The sequence below is a fragment of the Sarcophilus harrisii genome, chromosome 4 (genome assembly GCF_902635505.1).
Source record: "Sarcophilus harrisii chromosome 4, mSarHar1.11, whole genome shotgun sequence".
Taxonomy (NCBI): Eukaryota; Metazoa; Chordata; class Mammalia; order Dasyuromorphia; family Dasyuridae; genus Sarcophilus; species Sarcophilus harrisii.
Window position 1 is genome coordinate 47,795,780 of NC_045429.1, and position 26,602 is coordinate 47,822,381.

Consider the following 26,602-nt stretch of genomic DNA (forward strand, 5'->3'; position numbering starts at 1 on the left):
TCTATCTCTAATCTTGCTTACTCTGTGCTACATGCTTTACAGTTAGTTCATTTGATCTTCACAACACTCCTGGGAGATAGGTGCTAGATTATTTTCATTTTGCAAATAAGGAAATTTCTTTTTATAGATAAGGCAAAAAGATTAAGTGACTTGCCCAGGATTACACAACTAGTAAGTATCATAGGTCTAATTTTAACTTGGATTTTCTGATTCCAGACCCATCACTCTAGTAACCACCAGTTGTCCCCAACATAGTAGTTGGTTTTATATTTTTTTCTTAAGATCAAATTCCAAAAAATTGCTTATTCCAATGAGAAATTTAGAAGGTGGTGCCTTCTTTTCCAAAGGCTGTAGATTAATTTTTTTTTTGTATTTTTTTTTACAAGGCAAATTAGAAAGTGTTAATTGTCCGAGGCAGGATTGAACTCAGGTCCTCCTGACTCCAGACTTTTTTCTTTCCACTGAGCCATCTAGCTGTCCCTGTGCCTTGATTCCTTGCTGGGCAAAATCAAGAAAGGGAAATTTAGTGACACAGCAGATAAGAATATTGGGCCAGACTCATCTTCCTGGGTTTAAATCTGCCATTAGAAACTAATTAGCTGTGTGACCCTAAGCAAGTCACTTAATTCTACCTCAGTTTTTTTCAATCTGTAAAATGAAATGGAGAAATGACAAACTACTCCATTATCTTCCAAGAAAATCCCAAATATGAACTCAAAGAGTTATACTTGATAATTACAGCATACAGCAAACACAGAAGCAAGAAAGGCTATGGTCTTTTGCCATTCTGAGCCATGACTGCATTATAAAGCTGAATATTATTTACAGCATTGCCTTGAACTATCAAAAGTCATATATCTAAAATGAACACTGTCTTTCCTTGTTGCCAATACTTTTGGTTTATTGTCTTACTTTAACTTTTTCCCTAGCTTCATCATCTTTAATGTTTCATTACTTATTGTTGTTATTGTTGTTATTCTTAGAAATGAACACATCATTTCATGTTAGAATCCTTCTCCACTAATTAGAATCTCTGAAACCTTGTTATAAGTTTTCATTTTGAACTTCTGATTGAAGCAACAAGCACCTATTCAGTACCAACTCCGCTCATCCCTGGAGATATGTAGACAAAAACAAAGAAGTAAGTGCTTACTTTCCTGGAGCTCACAGTCTCTTAAGGGAAACAGTATGTACAAAGAAAATAAATACATAATGTAACTAAAATGAATTTCAAATGATTCAAGGTGGTGAAGGGGAGTGTTAAAAATTTAAAAATTATCTGGGGAACTGAAAAATTAAGTAACTTGCCCCTAGACATGAAACTAGTATATGTCAGAGATGGAATTTGAAAATGTTCTGATTCAACAACCATCTTCTATTCTCAGCAACTGATTCCCCGAACTTTTATAATACTTTCAATGGTTTTTTCCAATTGTTTTAATTTTCTTCATGATGGAAGTAGATTCCTTCAAAGTTCATTATATTGACTACGCAATGATAATTTCAAGCTATGACAAGGGTAAGAGATAGTAATTAACTACAGAATGTTGTGGGGAAGGGTTATAATTGAGACAATTATATGTCAATTGGGTAGCTAGGCTGCTGAGGGGACAGAGTATAAGCCTGGAGTCCAGAAGGCATGAATTGGAATTCTACTTCAAAAACTTATTAATCATCTGACCCTGAGCAAATTTCATCCTTTTAGTCTGTTTCTTCCTCTTATAACAGGAATAATGTAAACAACTATCTCCCGGTAAATGTAAGTGTTCTACAAACTTGAAGTGCTTTACAATTACTATCTCATTAAATCTATATTGAAGAGCTATGTAAATGGTAGTTTTATTATTATCAATATCACAAGACTCCTGTAATTTAGTAAATTCTCTTTCAGTTTGGTATGACCAAAATTCACATTCACCCTGGGGCCAATTAAACTCAGTGAAATAGATTCTAAAAGGGCAGATGTGCAGGTTTTCCGTGAAAATTTACTCAAAACTTTTCTAGGCTGTTAGAGCTCACCATTTTTGTGCTCATTACTCACTCAACTAGTATTAAACTCTTAAGTGCTAAGCTCTGAGGACAGAAAGGAAGGTAAAGACAGTTCCTGCTCTTAGGGAGCTCAGAGACTAAGCTTATAGAACTTACACACACATGCATGTATGTGTAAACATACATGAACATATAGCTATGGACACATACACACATACATATGTGTGCATGTGTCTCTGTGTACTTGTGCATATATAAGTGTGTGTCCATGCATGTGTGGAGTATATTGTGATTATGTATGCATGAATGTGTTTGTACATATATATGTGTGTGTGTGTGTGTGTGTGTGTGTGTGTATAGACACATTCACATGTGTATATAAGTCTAATGTTAGCCATCTCAGGAAGTGAAGAAAATAAATTTATATTATAATTTTGTTGCATATTTCAAAAGAATTACAAGCTGTATATAGTAAATTTGCGATTTCATATGTAATCATTTTTATTGTACTACATTATAGAAATATTTTGTTTTATTTAATACATCAAAAATAATAAGAGAAAAGGGATGTGAGTTTTGAAGTGAAAGAACTTGTGTTCAAATCCAGTCGATTTCATTTGTATCACCCTTATAACTATCCATATTACATTGTCTTTGGACCTCAGTTTCCTCACTTATCAAATAAGGGATTTGACAACATGACCTCTAAGATTCTTTTAGTTCTGAAGGTGATTTGTAGAATTTCTCATAGTTCAAATTTGTTTTACAAATTGTTTGTCTTAACTTATTTCACTTTGCTTCACAACTGTTCTTTCTAATGTTCTTGACTCCCACAAGTTTTCATTTCCCTACCATATTATTTTTGTTTCCTAGCTATAGTGTTAGTATCATCACCTAAAAGCCTCCTGCTGTTTTCATTTTTCTATGTATTGTTGCTCTGGCTTCTGCCTTCCTCTGCTGGAATTCACTTGCTAAAATGCCCTGCTGATTGCTTTCCTTTAGTTCAGCTTCTGTAGATCATTTTCCCATCTTCCTTTTGCTTTGAAAGACCTCTGGCTAGCAATCTACCTCTGAGCCCATCTGTGCCTCTTCTGAATGTTCCAAGTTCCTAGTATCCCAACTTTTTGCACATACTTCCAAAGTAGGAAAAAAAAAAACGCAATCTTTAAGGATGGTCAGGAAAATTTGGACTCAGAAAGGCACTTTACTGATTGATTAGGCAATTATGTAATGGGATTAATCACACTTAAAATGGCATCACTCAATGGAAGAAATAAGGGAACTTGATTTGGGGTGACGAGGTCTGGAGCATTAATGAACATTCCATGTTGCCCTATCATGTGGTGAGAATGGCCTTTTTTCATTTGACTGTGAAGCAGAAATCATCTGTTTCTTTAAAACTGCCTGACTGAGCACAATTAGGACTTTTTCAACATTCCTATTTGAGGATGAAGGATTCAGTTATTCATATGTTATAATAAATGGAGAGAAGACTGAGGTCTATCTTCTTTCTCTCTCCTTTAGGTCATGTGTACTCAAGAAATAATTTGGGGAGCTCTGGCCTTTTTCTTTCATCTTTTTCCATCATGAGTGCAAGGAGTAAAATCCCAGGAAACCCTGGAGATTGAACTGGGAGATCCAGGAGCACACAAATGCAAACAAGGGTTTTCAACCAGGACATTACCACAGCAGGCTTTCAACTTGAACAATGTGGAATTAATACATAAGAACTGATCTAAATTGGGAATCAAATGATACAGATAATGAAATTATATTAACATTAAATGTATTAGGGAGTATCATGTCCCTGGGATATTGGAGAAATGGTTGTGTGTTTCTTCTTCCTGTATCTTTTGAGTGAATATCCATTCATAAAGGGTAATCAGATGTTAAATAAATAATAAAATTGACAAGCAAGTCACTGGGTCCCTAAAATATGGAAAATTTGTAGGTAATTGAATTTATGGCAAAAATGAGATTCCCCATGTCTTCTTCATGGTACTGGAGAACTTTTGGGGAGAATGTAGGGGATTACAGGGAGGGAAAGGGAATGTGACAGGCTTAGTCATGAGAAGGTTGAAGTTAGAATGACCATGTTACAATTTACATAGAAACTATTCAGGACTCCTTTCCCCAGGTACATTTGATTAAACTCTTTGTTTCTTTTTATACTATTCCCTCAGAGAAAGAAAGAGGCTTGCTTATTCTTTGAAGAATATAGTTCAAATAGACTAGAACATGACAATAATAAGGGGGAAAAGTAAAGAAATACTTTTAAGAAAGTGTTAACAATAAAATAATATTCCTTAATCTAATAGGTTGATGGGAGAGGAATTTTTAATTTCATGAGCAGCTGAGTGGGAATGAAGTATCAAAAGATAAATAGAAGCAGATATATGGAAAAATAAATGAATGAATATAAGAAGCAGAAAAAACTCCAAAATAGTATAAATAAAATTATTAGCAGAAAGACTGCTGACAACAGAAAAGAATGTGAAAATCAATAAAAATAAATAAATATACAAATAATGAAATAATATCAGTACTAAATATATTAAAATGAGCTAACTAGATTCATAAAAATAGCTAATGGTCGCAAAAATACATATAAAAAGCACTATACCAATTGAAGAAGATATAAATGTTCGCCTCTTAGATCTGAATAAAACTAATAGCAAAATGGGGAAAAGAAGGAAAAACATAGAAGTGAACAAAACATTGAAGAAATTAGACTTGAAAAACTAATAATATCTTTTGAATCAAAATGTTTTACAAATGTAGACTGTCTTCATCATCATAAGACAAATTAAAATAGGTTCTCTATGTGGGCATAGGGATCAAAACCAAAATATACTTCATTAAAAATTATATTTTTTCCCATCATTCAAGACTCACCTATTTTCTCTCCCACCACAACTTTCCTATTTCTAGGAAAACAAAACAGTTTTAAAAAACCAGTTATAAATATGCAGAGTCAAGCAAAACTGATTTCCATATTGTCCATGTCATACTTGTTTACATATATACATGTTTCAGTAATTGTTTTATTTATGTATGTATATATACATAATTCCATATTCTGAGGTCTTCAGTTCTCAATCAGCAAATGGGTAGTATGTTTTATCATTTGTCCTCAGGAATCACGATTGATCATTATGCTAATCAGTGATCGATTTACCTAAGTCTTTCAACATTTTCTTTGTTGCCATCACTGTATAATTTTTTTCTTCCCAAGTTTCTCTGATGTCACCATGTCATAAATATAGTATTATTCTATCATATTAAAATTCAAAAACTTATTCAGTAATTTCCCAATCTATAGGAACCAGCTAATATTCTCATTACTTCCATCTTCAACAAAAGAACTGTATATGGTTTAGTAATTCTGTGGTTAAAATTTGTTTTGTATAGAACTAATCCATCCCATTAATTGCCTACTTCTCCCATATACCTCCTATATTACTATTGAGTTAAAATCATTTTTGCATAAAATTTAGCATGCACTCTTTCCTCCTTTTACCATTTAAGGCTAGCATGTAGTTTAAGCGTGTCAGCTGCACCCTTACATCCCCTCTCTTTGTATATCTATTAGGCCCTGATTATGTTAGATAATTTCTCCTAATTTTACTTTGCTTTTTTCCCCAGTATGTTCTTCTTCCCCTTTCTTTCTATTATTCTCTTAAGATCATCAAGACATAACACAACTACTACCATGTCTTATCTAATTATACATCCTAGAAGATCCCTAATGATAATAGGATTCAGGGACAATCCATGTATCATCTTTCCATATTTGATAGAAAGGAATATATTTCTGTTCAGTTCATTATTATTACTTATTCATGTCTACATTTTTAAAAAGTTTTTCTCTTAACTAAGGTGCTTCAGTTTCAAAGTTGCTATGCAAATTTGTTCTTTTCATAAGTAATATTTAGAAATTTTCTATTTCACCAAAAGTCCACTTTTTCTCTATAAAATTATATTGAATTTTATTGGGTGAGTTTTTTTCTTTACTGCAAATATATATGCTTTGCCTTCTAGGATATTGCAAGTATTCCCCTATTTTATACTGCTGGCTGGCGAATCTTATGTGATCCTGGCTCCTTCTTTGGGGCCACTTAGAGTATTTTTTCTTTGACCTGGAGGCTAAAATATTTCTGGGAGTTCTGAGCAGTTTTTTTAAATAGTCATTGAAATATAATGTCAATGTTCTTTTTATTATGATATTCAGGTAGTCCATTGATTCTTAATTTTTTTCCAATTTCTTTTTCAAGTTTTTTTTTTTTTTTTTGCTCTAAGATCTTAGATTTTTGTCCAGTTTTTTCAATCTTCCAACTTTATCTTACTATTTCTTGCAGACTCATAAAGTCATTGGCTTTTATTTGGTTCTTTCTAGAAAATTTATTACTTAGCAAACATTTTGTATCTCTTTTGAATAGCTGTTAATACTCTTTCCAATTTTTTTTTTCATAACTCTACATTCATTTTCCATATTTTGCTCTAGTGGTCTCCTTTCACTTATTAAAAAGAAAAAGACATGAATTTTTTCTACTATTTATACATTTAGTCCAAAAAATATATTTGAATTCGTGCCCAAGTTTCCCCTCCCTCCTCCTGGAGATTTATTTGAATATTGGCAAGGGAGGAGTTATTTGCTTTTGTACTTGTATCTTAAATTTTTTCTCACAATTATAGCTTTTTAATGGTGGGCTCATTTTTTGTTTGTTCATTCCTCCAGCCTTCCCTCTAACTTTTGGTTTGATATTAAGGTCATGCTCTGCAAATTTCTAGAAAGAAGATCTATACTAGTCCTGTTACTTGTTTTGTGGAGTACTGAGTATGATGTTGTTCCTGGATCATCATCTTAGTCTCAGACCTTTAAGTTTTTTTCCATGCTCTCAAACAGATCTGATCCAGAGTAAAATCTAATTCCTCCCTCCCTGGTATTAACTCTGCAAGTACATGTCTTATCTTGGTTTGGGTGTGAACAATAGTATATTTGGATCTAGCCACTGTCAGCCAGCTGAAAAGCACTGCTGGTTCAGAATCACAACAAGAAGTTTCTTTTTGGTATGGGATATCTGCCTTGGCAATTCTTCTGCAAGCTTCAGACCTTGCTAGAAATAGTAACTAAGGTGCTTTTCTACTCTTGAGTTTAGAGACACATTTCTACTACTGGCTTTTGAATTTGTTCATCTCTAACTTAATAGCCTAAGGTATTCCCAAATATTGCTCCTTGGAGCAGATTACCTTGTCAGTTTGCTCTTTCTCTGTTACCTACAATATCCAGACAATGCTTGTTCTTATTGGGATGGCCCAGCATTGGTCTGAAACCTTTTCCTGCATGGTAGTGAATTTTTATATGTACTAGAATGGGTCCAAGTAGCCAATCCTGATCAGAACCTGGCCTTTCATCAGTGTCCACAAACCTTTCTCAATTTGCTAAGCAGGGATGGGAAAAAATGACTCACTGTACCATTTTTTCTGCTGTTTGCTCATCACAATTAAGTCTGGTACATTCTTCTAGATTTATTTGTTTATTATGAGTGGGGAGAATGTTGAGACAGGAGAAGGAGGAAGCTCTGATGTACCATTTCTTATTACTCAGATATTTTGGCCACTTCAAAGAAAAGATATTTACTAATGAATCCCAGTATAATGAAAGAGACAAAGGAAAAACACATAGGAATCATGAGAAAATGAGTGACAATGACATGGTAACACATCAAAGTTTCCAAGACAAAACTAAAGTAGTAATCCTTACCATTGAAAGGGAGGAGTAAATAGCATATTGATAGATAAATAGAAAGAAATAGCTAAATAACATAAAGAAAAGACATATTAAGTGCATGCATAATTTTAGAAACAAGTTCTAACTAAATATGAAAGAAGAAATCTTGAAAAGTTAAAAGAAAAGGAGGCAAAATGGGGAAAATATTACAATTGAAATGATAAAATTAAAAGCTTTTTTTTTTGTAAAACCAACAAAATAGTCATATTTAACATAACCAGGTAAAATATATAATGAAATAAAATTAATAAAATAAAAAAATAAAATTACATCAGAGAAAAAATACAAAACAATTATCATATGACACAATGCCCAATTATTTACAATAATAATTAATTAGATGCTGGTTATAAAATATAAAATATTAACATTAACAGATTTAAATATAGGTAATTTAACTCAAATCTTAAAAAATTAAAATTTAACAAGCCTTAATAGTGACAACCAAAAAAAAAGTAAAATTCAAATAAAATTTCGGTAAAAAGTTATCACAAAATATATACATATAGATTGACATAGCTATGTAAGTCAAGTTAATAAAGTTAAGTTAGTATGTATATATGATATTAAAATGTTTCATCATGAAGTAAAAGCATGAAGGAAATAATGAATATAAAACATAACATTAAAATATTTTAAAATATCCAATGATACCAATATATTCAGAGAAAGCCTTTAACAATATACAATATTCTTTCATTAAAAAAAAACTTTCAAAACAGTAAAGGCATAAAAGCGTCATTTTTCAAATATGTTCATAAAAGAGAAGCTGTCACATCATATTTTACAATAAAGTCTCTTTCTCACTGGTCTTTTCTCTCCTTTTTTTAGTTATTTTTGAAAACATGGCCCTTTTATGCCTGTTTTTTTAAATTATTTTCACTACAATGTTATATCTTCCCAAAGGCTTTTTATAGAAATATTGAGATAGCAAATATGTTTTGACAGCATTTATTTAACATAATTTTAATATGGCCTATTTTAATCTAAATCTATCTGACCTCCATTATTACTACTCTCTATGTTACTAGTACAATAAAACTTAAAAACTAGTATTATTTTTAGCAGAGGAACCCTAGAATTTTCCTGCATGTAAAGGTTTAAAACAAATGTATTATTCTTCCTTCTATCAAAGTATTTGCATAGTTCTAGAAGTGCTAGCAGTGGCACTAATACTATAAAAATAAATCAAATTTAAATAAATTGAAAATGAGAAGGGCAAAAAAAAAAAAAAAAAAAAAGATGAGTTCAGTGTTGAAGGGGTTATGGGAAGGCAGGAATACACTCTGTGGAGTTGTAAATCTACTATTCTGGAAATGAATTTTGAATTATTCAATAAAAGTGGCCAAACTACCCATTCTTTTGACCCAGAGATCCTACTTCTTGGCATAGAAAGATAGATAAATAGATGGATATAGATATAAATATGCACTAAGGAAGTAAAAAACATGAAAGGAAGCTCTTGTTCACTAAAATATTCAAAGCAGCACTTTTTGTGGTAGCAAATAAGAGAAAATACATACTCCATGTTTTACATATGGTATTGTGTTTCATGTGTGGGCTAAATTAAATGGCCACAGAGATCCCTTATAATTCCTCTGGGAAGCTGTAATTATGAGTAAATCAAGAGGCAGTGAGCTTTGGGCAAAGCTCTAGACCTGGAGATAGGAAACTTGGCTCGGACACTAACTAGCAGTATGACTGTGGCTAAATCAGTGTGAACTCCAATTTTTCCATCTGTATGGATAGATATGCAATTTTTGTTGACAGTCTCATAGAGTTATAAGGAAGATTTAAAAAAAATAAAGTTCTCTATAAATATGAGCAATTCTTTAAAAAATATAGCAATGAATAACAGCACAGGAAAATGGCCAGGTGAGTCTAGATGAAACAGAATATTAAAAGGTATTCATTTGTAGATGTATGCAAATAGACAAGTCTTTCTATTTTACTTTTGGATAACAAGACTTTTAGAGTTCATCATTCATGTAAACAAAAGTTTGAAACTTGAAGTCTATCTATATTTGAGTATGTAAATGTAATTTTTGTAATTTATTTGGTGAGGATATATTTGATCAGTCTATCTAGAACTTCCTGGAGAGGAAAACAAGAAGAGTTCTTGGGACAATCATCATGAATAAAAGAGGAGAACTTTGACTTTGACCTGAATTCATGGACAAAGAAGGATCTAAAGCTATGTAACAACTAAATGCAAAGCTAAAGAGCAATGGAAAAACTTCCTTAATAAAAGATTCAAAGAGTAACTGCATTCTGATGTTCCCAGGGAAAATCTTGGATGGAAACATAATCCAAAGTGAGAACTTTGTGGGATGCATCCAAAATTATTTCTGGTCTATACAAATTCAGAGATCACAATTATTATTATCACATTACATTTTAACAGAACTTTGTACTTCCCAAATTGCATTCATATTAATTATATCTATCATCTTGAGAAGTAGCAGCATATAATAGTTAGAGAATTGAATTCAGAACCAAGAAGAGCAGGGTTCAAGTCATGCCTCTGACATTTACTATTATGTGATCCTGGTAAGATGCATAAGCTTTTAATGCTTTAGGTAACTCTCTAAATAGACAAGTTGCTTTGAAAATCATTATCTATATTGATAGAGGTAATTTCCTCATACAGGAATGCTTTCTAAAAATCATCAGTCTAGTTCCTATTATAATCTCTCTTACTGTTTCAGTGTTCCCCTTCCTATTAACATTCCCTCCCTTCTCAATTTTGGTTTATCTATTTGTACCCCCATCCCTCAGGAGAATTAAGTTATTTTGGAGCAGGGACAAATGTTATTGATATTGTTGTTTTGTTTTGTTTTGTTTTTTTCTTTTCTGAAATGTCTTAACTCTCCAGTGCCTGTCTTGTCTGTGTATCTGATTGAGTCTTGCAGAAGGGAGGTGGTGGTTAATAGATTCTTATTGAATTGAAGAGTGATTAACTTTGCTTTCCCAGCTATGCAAGAATGAAATCAATGAAATGTCTTTCCTAGTACTTTTGATGTGAACTGGCATGCTCAGAATGCCATTACCTTCTTCCCCAGAAGGAAAATATTTCTTACTTGCTAGTGTATCTACATTTTCTGATTTAAACTACTCTGTATCAGGAATTTTGACAGCCACACAGGGGGAAGAGTGGAAAATGACACTTTTTTTCCTCTTGATAGAAAGTACAACCATGGTTACCAAAGTCATTCCAGCTTGAAAGCATATTCTTAAGCCTTGAAAGCAACTCAATGGGAAAATGGTGTGGGTTTAAGTTTTGATAATGCCATAGTAAAGAATAGAACAAGAAGAGTAAATTACACACACTTCAGCAAAGTGACAATGTGTGTTTCATTTCATGGCCTTAACAGGTAGAACCATATCTGACCCTTACCTGACATGTTACCTCCTACAACATTGGTGAGATTATAGTTTTTCTACTGAAAATTTTACTACTGATTCTAGTGAGCTATTTCTATAAGCCATATGAAAAATTACATGGCACACTGATAAACTATTTCTATTTTTATAGAATTGGTTCACAAGAAATTATATCAGCCCTTCTCTTCCCTGTAGCATATGCAATAACATGAACCTTTGGGTTCTACCATTCAGAATAGAAAATTCTCATCATTAATAATATAATAATAATCATCATTAATAATATAATTAATAATTAATAAATCATCATATCATCAAACCAACATTCAATAAAATCAAAATTTCTGGAGAAGCAAGGGGAGGGGGAAGAAACAAAACAAGAGGAGGAACAAAAAGAAGAGAGACAGAGAGAGAGAGAAACAGAGAGAGAGAGAGAGAGAGAGAGAGAGAGAGAGAGAGAGATCACTTAGCTCATGGTACCCATAGTGAGAAGATGAAAATTAAGATACCTCTCAAAAGCTATAGGAAATACACTTCCATGGAGATTAAATTTGGGAAAGATAACGAAAGTGGTCAGCTGACATGGATAAACAAAATAAAAATCATTCCTCAGTTTATGATGGGGTCTTAACAAATTGCCATCATGTAATAAAATTTTGTGAATCTTCACTATCTTAAGATTACATATTTAGATTTAGAAGAGAATTGGAAGCCATCAAGTCCACTCTCCCATTCTGCAGAGCAAAGAAGTGAAGCATGTAGAAATTCTTTGACTAGGCCATAATTACCTGAGGTGTGATTTTTAACCTGTCATTCGTATTCCAAGTAGGTAGGCAACACTGCAAACTTCATGGTTAATTAAAACACCTAGGTATGAAAATCCACCGTATTGTTTTCAGTGTTTGCTAGTAACCTAAATAGACTGAAATTGATTTTAATTAAAGCTGACATTACATTTACACATGTTGGATCCTGCTTCACTACAGCCAGAATATCTATTGCCTTGTTTTGAAGCAGTCTCTTCAGGAAATCCAAAATCACTAAAATGTATCCAAGGAATAGCTAGTTTTTTCATCACTAAGAGCTCCCAAGCCACAAAATTCAAAAAGTTATGTGGGGGGTTTATAAATTGTTTTTCATAGAATGACTAAACATCATTGCTGCTTGTATTATACTGTCTAGAGACAGTAGTGAGATCCATATTTTTAATTTTTACAATTTTGTATTACATCTTATGAGGCTAGAAGAGGGGAAAAAAAGCATTGGGGAGCAAACTGATGAGGTAATGGAGATTATTTATGAGAACTAGAGAAATCTCCCTCCTCAATCCATTTATTTCCTTTATTTATTATGTAATCTGCATATTGCCATCTTTTCTACTCTGATAACAGAAACCATATATGATTATGTGGTTTTCTTCTGATTGTGATGTCCCTGTGTTAGGGTGGCCTGATCTCCATTCCCTCATCTTCTTAATTTGACAAATGGCATGGATTTGTCCATAAGTCAGTCCATCTTTCCTTAGAATTCAGATAGTTTCTGCAGGTATGTCCCCTTGCTTAGTTTCCTTGTCCCAAGTATGAAATAATGGTCTTAAAGGGGATAGATTCAAATGTTTATTATATGAGACATCTTAGTAACTCATCATGCAGATATTTAATTGATCTCACATAAACTACCCATTTACCATCTGACAATGTTTATTTCATTGTTATGACAACGTTTATAGATCCTTTAAATTTAAAGCATCCAAACCACATGGCCCTCTATAAATTAAATAATATTATATGTTAATTATTTTATAATCTTCAAAGAGTTATACAAATGGTAGCTATTGTTATTACTATTACCACTATGTGTTAGGCGATATGACTGTCACAAAAGGAGACATAATTATAGGTCCTATCCCCAGCTTTGAACCTTATATTCCAGTTGGAGAAGGGGATAAAATGGAGATATAAAAACATGGAAATAACAGCATAAAATGACATTTGATTTAAGTGGGCCCCAAATATCCTAGGATATAAGGGAAAGGACTGATCAAAAAGAATAATGTGTTCCTTTGTGATTACTTGGCAATATATTGTCAGATTTGATGTATATCATAATCCTATGAGTGGGCAAATACATTTTATATATGAGACAAGTAAGATGCAGGGGAGGTGATGGAGTAGATTAACACAAAATATAGATGAAGGAGAAATTCTCTGGGTAGAATATAGTCTTCCAAATATTCCTATTTGTTGATGACAACACACTGTCCCAGTAGCCTCAAATCCCAAGTCTTCATGGAATTTGCTGGAAGAAATTTTCAGTCCCTCAAAAATATCTGACCTTTCCATTCATATAAGAATGAATAAGAAGATGAAGAGTTTCTGTTGTCCAGATTTTGTCAGGCATTTGAATCAACACCCAGTAGAGAATATTTTTATAGAATATGTATTAGGGACAAAAAGTACAGAGAGCAAAGACCTAGCCCCTGATTTGATAGTCTTTCTTGGTATGCTATATGTTTAATAAAGTGCTTGGCACATATTCGGTACTTAAAAAATGCTTGTTGACTGACTGGCTAATGTGGGAGACACTATTAACGTTTAATAGCATAATTAAGGTTAAACAAAACTTGTTATGCTGTTTCTAAATAACAACATGTATTACTCAGTAAGTTTGATACTTTGGAGATAGCTTCTTGCTTCCAACTGTATAGAACATCAGACCAGAAAAGATTGCAAGTTTTGTAAACTTTGGTGTTTCCTTGATCTCCCCCCATCCTTCAGAAGTGGGATGTTGTGGCAGTTAAAAAAAAGGCAACTTCTGTTTCTCTTTCTTTCTTTCCCATGTGTTAAGTTGTATTCTCCACCTCTGGGACTCTCATGAGTGGGTAAAGGGATGGATGGCCATCATTCTATTAACTGGCTCTCCATCCCAGTTTTCATGCTGGCACTGGGGACTCAAGTAAATGAACTTGAACCTGTGTGTCTGGGTACTATTTTTTCTTCTAAGCAGGTCACTGATATTGTTTTGAAATGAATAATTTTAGGCCTGAAGGTTGCCTTGTGATTTTGAAAATTATAAAGTGGACCTTACTGGTGGAAAGGAACATTTCTTCATCATAAAAATTAATGACCATTGGCAGAGGACAGTGCCTGGAAACTGTTTGGACAACATGGGCCCAATGTGAAATATAGAATACCAATTCAATAAAAGATCAATAAACTGCTTCATATTCTGATGAGTTAGTTGACAGATAGTAATGTTTTATATGAAGTTAATGAATCCTATTTTAATTATTTTTTATAATTATAACTGAGTCTTTTGTGCCCTTTGAAATTTGTTTTATGTGTAGGAAATAAAAAACATTTTCTAAATTTGATTTATATTGCACAGAGTATCTCCTCAGCCCATCTTTGAGAGGACTCTTGATATGAACCACAAACCCCAAAATAAGCAATTTTCCATAGGGCACAGGTTTCTAAGCCAGGGACTAAAAAAAGAACCAAACCTCTCTTGTTAGAGATCATATACCCAGGGATCTGGCTTACTATGACTACTTCCTTTGCACATGGTCAAGAATAGAGAGACACTTTCAAAAATAGAGTAGACAAACTGAACCAGACCACCTTGAACTAAGTAGTAACCACTCTGTGTTGGACATATATAAATAAATATACACAAATTAATAAAAGGATATTTGAAGAAGGGCAATTTCAGGTAGGTGGTATAATAAATAGAGAATTATACTTGGGGTCAGGAGCCCTGAGTTCAAACTCTGTCTCAGACATCTGTTAGCTGTGTGAACTTGGATAAGCCACTTAACCTTTGCCTGTTTTCTCAATCATAAAAACAAGAGTAATTATAACATCTATATCGCACAGTTGAGATGTTAAATGAGATATTGTTAAAGTACTTTATAACCTTATAGTCCTTTATAAATGCTAATTATTGCTTTGTTATAAATAGTAATGGTGGTGGTGGTGGTGGTGGTAATAGCAATAATGGCAATTGTAGTAATAGTAGTGGTGGTCATAATAATAGTAGCAAGGATAGTAATAATAGTAATGGTGATGTTGATAGTATTGATAGTGGTTGTTTGACTGATCCTTGATGTCTCATTGAGTGATTCACTTCCATTTGTTCAGTTCTAATTTTTAGTGAATTATTTTCTTCAGTTAGGTTTTTTTCTCCTTTTGCATTTGGTCAATTGAACTTTCAAATGGGTAATTTTGTCCATTGGTTTTTTTTTTTTTATTTCACAAATATGTTTTTCAATGAGTTGGTTTCTTTTTTCCATTTCATAAAATCTATTTTGAAGTTATATATATTTTTTCATTTCTTGACATCTATTTTAAAGGAGTTTTCTTCAGATAATATGTTTTCTTTTCTAAACTCTCCTGAAAAGCTCTCATTTTCTTTCCTCATTTTTCTTTTAACTCTCTTTTAAGATTTTTTTTTAATTCTTTCAAGAGAGCCTTTTGAATTGGAGACCAACTTATACCACCCTTTGAGGCTTTATCTGAAGATAATTTGGCTTTAGTGTCCTCCAGGTTTGAGATCTGTTCTTCTCTATTTCCATATAAGCTCTCTATGGTCAGAGTTCTTTTTGCTTTTTTGTTCATTTTAAAATTAAAGGTTGGGATCTGCTCTGAAAGCAAAGGGAAGATTATCATAAGTTTCTCTACAGGTGACAATTGCTTTTTGCTATCCTGAGATCAATTTTGCTGACTTCCTTCCTGTGCCGGATGGGTATGACCAAGTCCCTCCTTATTCTGTGGTTCAGAACTTCACCATTTGCCTTTTGTACTTGCATTGGAGGCCTCACAGTTAGTCTGCTGATCCACTGGCCTCAGAACCAAGACAGAATAGCCAAAAGTTCTGTATTTTGGCTGAGTCTCCCAGTAGAATCCCCCCACCAGGTCTAGATCCTGGGTTTCTGCCAGGCACCTGCACTCAGATGCCCCCCATGCCCAATTGAAAAGTGACCTATTCTGAAGTTCTAAAGTATGTTCTGCTGGAAATGTGTTACATTCCAAATACTTGTGTGTTGTATCACTCCAAAACCAATTCAGAGGCTTGATCAGGTCTTTATCTGAGGGAAATCAGGAAGAACTCAGACAAAGACGTGTCTACTCTCTGCTAATTTGGTTCTGACCCCTTCCTAATTTACAACAAAAACATTTGAAAGGTTAATTATTTTAAAAACTTAAAGTATTGATAATTTTCTTATTAAAATTTATCATAACTATACTATGCGATTGTTGAACTTCACAAAAACTTTCATCAACTACTGTTCAAAAGATTACATTAGAAATCTTAGTTTTATATGATGACCAGTTCTGATGGACCAGGCCATCCTCAGCAACGAGATCAACCAAATCATTTCCAATGGAGCAGTAATGAACTGAACCAGCTACACCCAGAAAAAGAACTCTGGGAGATGACTAAAAACCATTACATTGAATTCCCAATCCCTATATTTATGCCCACCTGCATTTTTTATTTCCTTCACAAGCTAATTGTACAATATTTCAGAGTCTGATTCTTTTTGTACAGCAAAATAACGTTTTGGTCATGTATACTTATTGTGTATCTAATTTATATTTTAATATATTTAACATCTACTGGTCATCCTGCCATTTGGGGGAGGGGGTGGGGGGTAAAAGGTGAAAAACTGGAACAAGAGGTTTGGCAATTGTTAATGCTGTAAAGTTACCCATGCATATATCCTGTAAATAAAAGGCTATTAAATAAAAAAAAAAAGAAATCTTAGTTTTAAAATCATTCAGAGTGGGGGGAAAAACAATGTTATGTGATATTATATATATATATATATATATATATATATATATATATATATATTTAAATGGAATAGCAAGTTGAACATAGTAGATGCAATTTAATGCACAATCATTTTTATTATACTATATTATTGAAACATTTGCTTGAAAAATAAAACTTAAAAAAAGCACCCCAAAATGGGCTTTTGATATACACACAGAAGTTCCGATGTGACCTTAGAAAGAATGATCCATTAGAGATAGATTAGGGTCTAGATGGCCAAACAAAAAAGGACATCCTCTAACCATCTACCATTCAGAAAATGTTTTATAAAAGCTGTTGCCCACAAAATGCAGGATGACAGGGAATTATATCTTATTAAAATTAACATTTTAATATTCAACATTTAGAAGTATAAAATAAGTTTTTTAAAACTATTGAATGCCGTTTCTACATATTTATTACAATTATTCTTTTGAAATTATTAAAACAAAATTGAACTAAGACTTTGGAGGCGAATTGCATTATATAATTGTTTAAAACATCATAAACTTATAGAATCTAGATGTGTAAACGAACTTTTGGTTCATTTAGTGGAGATGTTCTTAGCATTATAATGAAATACAGTAAACAACATATTAAAAAACAGTTCACAAATTCCTGGTTAGAAACCTCTAGCCCTAATGTTAGAACAATACTCTAAGTTAATAGAGGAAGAAACTGACATACAGAGAACTAAAGGCATCTGCTTGAAATGTCACAAATAATAAGTTGCAGAGCCAGGATTCAAGTCCTGGATCTGTAGTAGATCCAATTCTTCAATGAGATGACTCATGATTATCTTTAAAGTATCTTTCTTTTAATACAATATCATATTAGTTCATTCTGCCTTTTCCATAATAGTTTTACAACATATGTTTCTAAGTATCATCCCCATTTTACATACGAGAAAATGGAGACAAAGAGATGAAGTAATTGAAGAGAAGTCAAGCAGCTAGAAAGTCAGATATGAATCAATTTGGTCCCAAATTTTCACATTGTAAGAGCAAGATGTTTCCACTACCATCATTTCCCTATAGCAATCAGTTTACTCAAAATGATTTGTTTCTGTGTACACTATCCCAACCAACCCCAACCTCCTCCTACACCACACACATACCTTGAAACATTACATTGCTACTGAAATGTTCACTTTGCCAAAGTCAAGTAGACATGTCTATTGTCTCACTCAAGTGATTATTTCCTTGAGGACAGGGATTAAATATTCTCTAAAATGTCAGTTCTCAATTAAGTACTCTGATGGAGAAGAGCGGTGATGCAGCTAATCCAAAACCTTGAATAATTCAAACATGATTTCTACTTGACTTTGGAATGTATTATTTCTTTTTTGCAGATTTTTATTCCTAATTATACTTATCTGAGAAAATATCAATATTAAATTACATTTCCCTAAACACTTACCAATTGATAATGGGGGGAAAATTGGAAGAGTGTGAACTAGATTAGTGGTAGCTAAGGATGGGGATAATAACACTCAGATACTCTTCAAGGAAAACTATTAAATGATTACTGGATTAGATTGAATTGAGTTGATCCATAGCAGCTACTGGTTGCCTCACTTACACTAGCAGAAAGGGAAAGTCTTAGCCTGGGCCAGCTATTCCATCACCTTTTCATAAACCTTTCTTAAACTTTCTCTACTTTAAGGCTTACTCAGGGATTAGTGAATCCTTTGATGGAATCTCTGTTTATGAGAAGATCTATCTTGATACACATCCTACTTTAGGTCGTGTCTGAATCTAAATTTTTGTTGCATGTAGGTGTTTTGTTTTGTTTTTTTAAGTTTTATGCTCCAAATTCTATCCCTCCCTTTCTTCCTTACCCTTGCCTCTCCTTGAGATGGTAAAAAAAATTAGTTATAAGTTATACATGTACAATCATGTAAAACATTTCCATATTAGTCATTTTTATAAAAAAGACTCAAATAAAAGAAAAATGAAAGAAAATAATAAATAGAATATGCTGTAGTCTGCATTCAAACAATATCAGTTCTTTCTCTAGCGATGGGTAGTATACTTCATCATTAGTCCTTTGGAACTGAATTTCTGAGAATAGATAAATTATTCACAGCTCTTCAATGAACAATATTGCTATTACTATTACACTATTTTCCTGGTTGTATTTACTTCACTATGTTTATGTCTTTCCAGGTTTTTCTAAAATCATCTTGCCTGTCATTTCTTACAGCACAATAACATTCCATTAAAACCATATGTCACAGCTTATTTAGTCATTCCCCAATTGACGGAAAATCTTTTGGTTTCTTATTTTTACTTTCTTTTCTACATTTTTTCTTATTTAAAACTTAAATTGAAAATTGAAAAAAAAAGAAACACAAATTTTAAAAACCAGCAAAAGAAAAAAAATGTTATGTGCAAGCAGAATATGAGAGGATTCAAAATATTAGACCCTAAATTTCCATTTCAAGAAAGTCTACATAATAAATACTACACTTTTTGTTCAGTTATTTATGTTTTCTTTTTTTCTTTATAAGTCTTCTTTTGTTCTCTTGTGTACTTCTTGCTTCATTTTCTCCCTTTCCTTTCCATCTTCCAGAAGGCTATAAATAAGAGTACATGTTTTTATTTTGATTTCTTAGCCACCACAAAAAGAGCTGCTTGTTATAAATATTTTTGTCTATTTTGAGCCTACACACACACCTTATATTTTAATGTCTTTGTGAAAATAGACCTATCATTGTTCTTGCTGGATCAAAAGGTATGTGTGGTTTTGTAGACTTTGGGGCATCATTCCACATTGTTCTCCAGAATGGTTGGGTCCCTTCACAACTCCACCAATAGTGTATGTTGCACCAATAGTGCAAATATTTCATATTTCCCAAATTGCCTCTAACATTTAGCATTTTTCCCTTTTTGTCATGTTAGGCAATCTTATAGGTATGAGGTGCTACTTTAGAATTGTTTTAATATGCATTTAAATCAATATGGATTCAGAACATTTTTTTTCATGTCTATGGAGGACAGCTTTGATGTCTTTATCTGTAAATTGCCTATTCATATCCTTGACCATTTATCAATGGGAGAATGACTTGTATTTTTATAAATTATACACAATTCTCTATATTTGAGTATTAAGTCTCTTTCAGGACATTTGTTACAATTTCCCCCCTAGTTTTCTGCTTTCTTTATAAGGTTAGTTGCATTGGTTTGTTTGTGTAAAACTTCTTAAATTTATATAATTAAAAGTATTTATTTTACATTTTGTGATGCTCACTATTTTATTTGGTCATAAATTCTTCCCTTATCCATAGATTTGATGTCCATTTTCATCAATCCTGAAATTTCTTTGTCTGATAGTATTCTGTTGGCATGCACCTTTGCTTTACCTTTCATCCATTAATCATATTCTTTCATTTCTTCAAGATCATCAAACAATGAACTCTTTAATTATTTCCCAGGCCATCATTCTTGCATCCAAATTCTCCTAGGTTTCCCATCCTGATAATTGTAAATTTTCCTATTTTAGTTCTTGCTCTGCCAAATCTCAATCTTCAGTTATTCTACATTTGCTGCCTTCACTCCTATTCATATGCTACAGAACAAAGCTTGAGAAACTCATAAAGCCATGTGGTAGATTCCATTACAAATTTTTGTTACAACACTTCCAATGAGCTTGTGTTATGGCAAAACTATGCTTTTATACTCCCTTTATCATTTCAGTACCCCACTTACTAGAGTGACTCTTCCAGATTTTTTACATCCCTCTTTGAGGCAATACAGTGCATAGAATGCTAGACCTGGATTCAGGAAGACCTAATTTCAAATTTGAGTTCTGAAATTTATAAGCTATGTTGCTCTGAGCAAATAACCTAACTCTAATAATTTCTTCTTTCCAAAAATGAGGATAATAGTATCTACAGTGAAAGGTTGTTTTGGGTTAAAATGAGATAAAGTTTGTAAAATTCTTTGTAAACCTCAAAGCTCTATATAAATGCAAGCTATTATTCCCAGCTTCATGTCTTCCTCTCCATTATTTTCACAACTGAGAAATGGGGTTTATATTTTACTGGGGAAAAAAAAATAAAGGTCATTCAACAAGAGCTTCTTCATTCTCTCCTCCCTATTCCAACTTCATTCAGATGACTTCTGACACTCTATTCCTTTATCCTTTTTTGATGTGAAGTATTTAAAAAGGTGAATCTCTGTGCAAGTGACCTCATTCTATTCTTTCTTTTCCAGCATGTTGCCCACTCTGTTACCCCTAAACTCTCACTTATCTTCAATCTTTCTGTCTACTGATTCTTTCTCTACTCTCTACAAATAGGCCTATGTCTTTCCTATGATCAAAAAACCTTACTTGAAGAATTTATCCAGTCTAGATATCCTATATCCCCACCAAGCCTAATCGCCTCAACAATGCCATTTACAATTAGTGCCTGCATTTCCTTCATTCTCCCTCTCTTCTTAGCTCTAAAGTATGATTTCCAGATTTATCATTCAACTGAAACTGCTCTCTCCAAATTTTTCAGTGATGTCTTAATTGCCAGTTTACTGCATTTTTCTCATGGGTTGCTATAATCTAAAGAAAAATAATCAGATGCTGGCCAAACTGCTGGCCTCTTATCACTTAACTAGGTTCATATAATGAAAATAGGCAAAGAGGCCATTGCAGATCTCCACTCTATGGCTTTCTAGCTTGGAAAATATGCCAGTATTTCTATTCTGTTGACATATCCTTCCATAACACAGAATTACTAATGTTCTCTTTTATGGCATTGGAATAGGATTTAGCCATAAGATCAGCATTCACGTCTCAGCTTTGCCACTAATTGATTTTGTCAAGCTGTATTATCTCTATAAAATAAGAAGTTTGATTGAAATGATCTATAAGTGTTTTAATATCACTAAAATTATATTATCCTTTATTAAGAATATTATTTAGCATTAACAATAATTGAGTGCAGACACATTCCAAAGAATATATTCAACATTGTGATTTCAATAAAGAATATCTAATAATCTTTCATTTGTCCTGATACAGACCATTTACCTTCCACATTTAAATACATAAATATATACATATATGTGTATACACATAAATATATGTATACTCATACATATACATACACATATATATGTATGTATATATATATTATATGTATATTATATATATATGTGTATATATATATATATATATATATATATATACTTTGTGTGTTATCTGAATAACTTGATTTTTTTTTCTTAAACTTAGTTGATCTTCTCAGTCTCATTTGCTCTATCCAACGCCACTACCATTGTAACATGTCAGCTTTTCCTTTCTGTGGCTAAATTTCTAGAGGATGCCAGCAGCAACTGATGCATTTTCCTTTCCTTTATTTTAATTCTCTACATAATAACTTCTCACTTCACCATTCAGGTAAAACTACTTAATTCTAAATTGCTGGTTATCTCTTGAAAGCCAAATCTATTCACTTATTTTCAATTTCACCTTCCTTGATCTTTCCCAATCCTTTGATAACCTTCTGCTCTTTGATACCCTCTTCTTTCCAAATGTCCTACCATCACTCTTGTCTTCTATGTGTGCTTCCCAAGAGCTTATGCTGGATCCTCTTATCCTTTCTCTCTACATTATTTTACTTGGTAATCTCATCATCTCCTTTGGAATCAATTAGCATCTTTATTAGAATAATTCTCTGCTCTATTTATCTGGTCCTAGGCTCTCTCCTAACCTCCAAACTCAAATATCCAGTTGCCTATTAGACATTTTAGTCTGCATATCCCATAGACATCTGAAACTCTAGATGTCCAAAACTCTTTCCCAACAAATGCTTCCCCCCTTCCAAACTTATCTATTACTTTCAAATATTCCAGTCACCAATGGTTTAAAATATTGTGTCATCCTGAACTCCTTACTTTCTCATTCTCCATATCCAAACTAAATTTTTTATATCCAAAATATTGCCAAGTTCTGTAATCTTACCTCTATAACTTTCTCTAATATGTTCTCCTTTCTCTTCTCTGACACTTAGAGCACTCTTCTATAGAATCTCATCACCTCATGCCTTGACTGTTGCAATAATCTCTCCCTTGGTTGCTTTCCCTGACTCAAGTTTCTACTACCCACTGAAGTTCATTTTTCAATCAGCTGTCAAATCAATCTTCATAAAATGAAAAGCTGAAAATGTCACACATGTGCGCGAGCATGCTCGCACACACACACACACACACACACAAACTATTCAAGAAAACTTCATTGGCTCCTCATCACCTCCAGGATTAAATATAAAATTCTCTTTTTATCATTCAAAGCCCTCTTATTCTTCTTTACCTTCTATGTTTTTAATCTTTTTACTTTACTCCCTCTGGTACATGTACCCTGTGGTTGAATAGCACTGACCCTCATTCTGTTACTTACACTCATTCCTTCCCAACCTCTTAACTGTGAGCATTTTTATTGGCTGTTTCCCCATGTCTGGACTTCAACCCGTAATCTGTAAAAATCTTTTCCTGATCTCTTGTTACATTAATTCCTTTTGTTTCTCATAATCTTCCATTTATTTAATGGATATCTTGTTTGTAAATTGTCATTTTTATACTTTCTTCCCCACTAGATTTAATGTCCTTTAGGGCACGGACTGACTGTCTTTGGCCTTTTCATTCCCCTTGCTTAGGGCCTGGCATGTAATAGGATCTCTATAAATTCTTATAAACTGGCTTTTCCCCATCCATTCCCCTCATCCTTAACATCTTTTAGTATTTGTAGTTGTTTATATGCACACTTAATATGCAAAGAAATTATTATGAAAAAATATGCATAACACATAGCAAAAAAAGTACCATTACAAAACTCTTAATTTCCTGACTTCCACTATTGCCAGGAAATATGGTATTTTAAATGAGTATGAAAAAAATATTTTACACAGTTTGAGCCAATAGCATAATTGTTTACAAATGAATTTAAATCAGCCTAATTGAGTTGTCTCATCAACTATTTTTCATTAAGAATTCATAAATAATTTGAAAAATTAAAAAACCTGATACCAACTTCTTAGTTATTTTTCCAGAGTCAATAAATATAACCAAAGTGATCATACCATAAATTGAAAAATACATTGGAAAAAAATAACCATACTAGTCCTTTAAAAAATATTTCTCTTTATAAATCTTTCAAGTGAATTTTAAAAATTCTAACAGATACTACTCTACTTGGGGGATGACTTGGCCCAAGGTAATACATTATAATTGTACACAGGCTTTGGAAACTTGGAAAACATTTCAGTAGCCCCTCCATGGTTACCAGAAGACAACATAAAATCTTTAGAATCTGTTTTATATATATATATATATATATATATATATATATATATATATAAAACATATATAACATAATATAACATATTACATATATATATAACACATTACATAACATAACATATATATAACATATATAACTATATATATATATATATATATATATATATATATATATATTAAACTAACTCTCCTGATGCCTGTAAAACAGGTGTACTTTGAAGCCAGGGCCCTTCCATGAAATAACCGAAGCTTGATTTTTATTGTTGGAGGCAAGAACCCACATAGAGCTCACTACCCCGCTTTACAAAAATGCTTCCAGGCAGTTCTTCTTCCTCATCTTAATATTAGGCTTTCAGAGCTCTTAACAAGATACACTAAGAGACCACACTGAGCAAATTGGCATTGGCTGGTTATCCAGTCCTGGGTGTACATCTTTACATTCTTTGCCTGCTCTGAAATAAGACCAAAACTGGGTCTTTATGTGTGTTTTTAAATACTTAAAGACAGATTTTGTGGTTGAATATTATATTTTATATATCATATATATCTGTCTCACAGAAAAGTGAGGTTGTTTTTTTCATGAAGTTTTGCTTGAATTTTCACAATTAAAGCACATGGTTTCATAATGATGTTGTTTTTATAAGCCTTAATCCTGTTTGAATTTGCCAGGAAAAATAAAGAGCATGATATTTTGATGTAGATTTTTAGGGATCAAATCATTTTTCTTATATTGCAATTTCAGTGTTGTATCATATTTATCAATCATCTAAAACAATGTTATGAAAAATAAAGATTTAAACAATACAAATCAGAACATTTATTTGAGTAGATATTAAATGAAAAAACTATATACATCAGCATAGATGGCAATGTTTTGTTTATATATTCATATCTAATTTCTTACTTATAATACATGTATTCAATGAATTCATATCCTTAACATGCTGTATTCAACCTATGGCATTACACTCCAGCTTCCATGTACAAGAACAGAATATTCAGGTATACAATATTAATGTTAGAAAAAACAAAAACAAAACTAAAGTATCTAAAATGGAATTAAATAGTCCACTGTGCAAAGGTGTGGGGGTATGTCTAAGTGTGTATGTGTATTTGTGGTATCTGTGAAAAATAGGTGAAAATATTTGCTCATAAGAAGCAAACATGGATCATAAAACCAGTAGGAAGACAACAGTTGTAATATAGTGAAAGGAAAACTGACATTGGAGTCAAAGAATTTAGTATGTTTGTCTGTCTTCAGGCAAGCCTTTTTATCTACTTTAATCTAAGTTTACTCATCTGGAAAATAAGGTTGTTGGACATAATGTTTTCTTTGGTACTTTCCAATTCTAAAAATATGATCTTGTGTTAGTTTTTATGCTTGGAATAGAATTTAGAATTACATAAATACCAGTTCACACAGCCATTTAAAAAATTTGAATAAATTAGTTGTGCCTGAATCTTCATCAGCATTCCTACCACCTGGTCATCAATTAGTCAATTTCTTAATTTATTTATTCAACAAAAACATGGTGCTAGGAAATTTGGATGTGAAGGTTTCTTTTTTTTAATGACATCATCTGTGCCTTTATCAATCTTAGAAAATGTATATACATATATAATACAAGTTCAAATGTGTTGCAAGCATTTGACCTGGCTCCAGACAAATAATAGACCAAAAGTCTAAAATGCATCTTAGAACCCATCTATGGGTCTTACTTCCAATAAGGCAGATCATGGCTTCTGAATAATTCTTATCCATGTACCACATAAATTCCCAGATAGATGCTTGTTCTACAGTATTTCTCAAACACTTCATTATTCCTAGATGTGAGCCTGGATTCTTGAGTTCTTCATGAGAAAGGCAGAAGTTTTGACACTTTTCAACAGGTTTAGGAAGCTCTGAGCATTCAGTTCATTTATACAAGTGTTTGGTTTTGATGGTGATGGTAGTAATCTTTTTGCTGTTTTTTTTTGTTCTTGTTGTTGCTGATTAAATTAATAATTATGTAAATTATTAACTTATTAATTATGATTGCACTTTATGATTTGCAAAGAGCTTTACATCTAATAACATTTGCTTTTTGCAACAACCCTGTTAGATAGGTGTTATTATTACCCTCATTATAGAGTAATTTACCTAGATTGTGCTGCTACTAAGTAATTGAGGTAAATTTTGAACTAGGGCCTTCCTGACTCTAGTTCCTATAATAGATTCACTATGTCACCTTGTGTTCCATGGAATATTAGACTTTGATATGTGTGATTTCTTTTTTTAATATATATTTTTAATTAAAGCTTTTTATTTTCAAAACATATACATGGA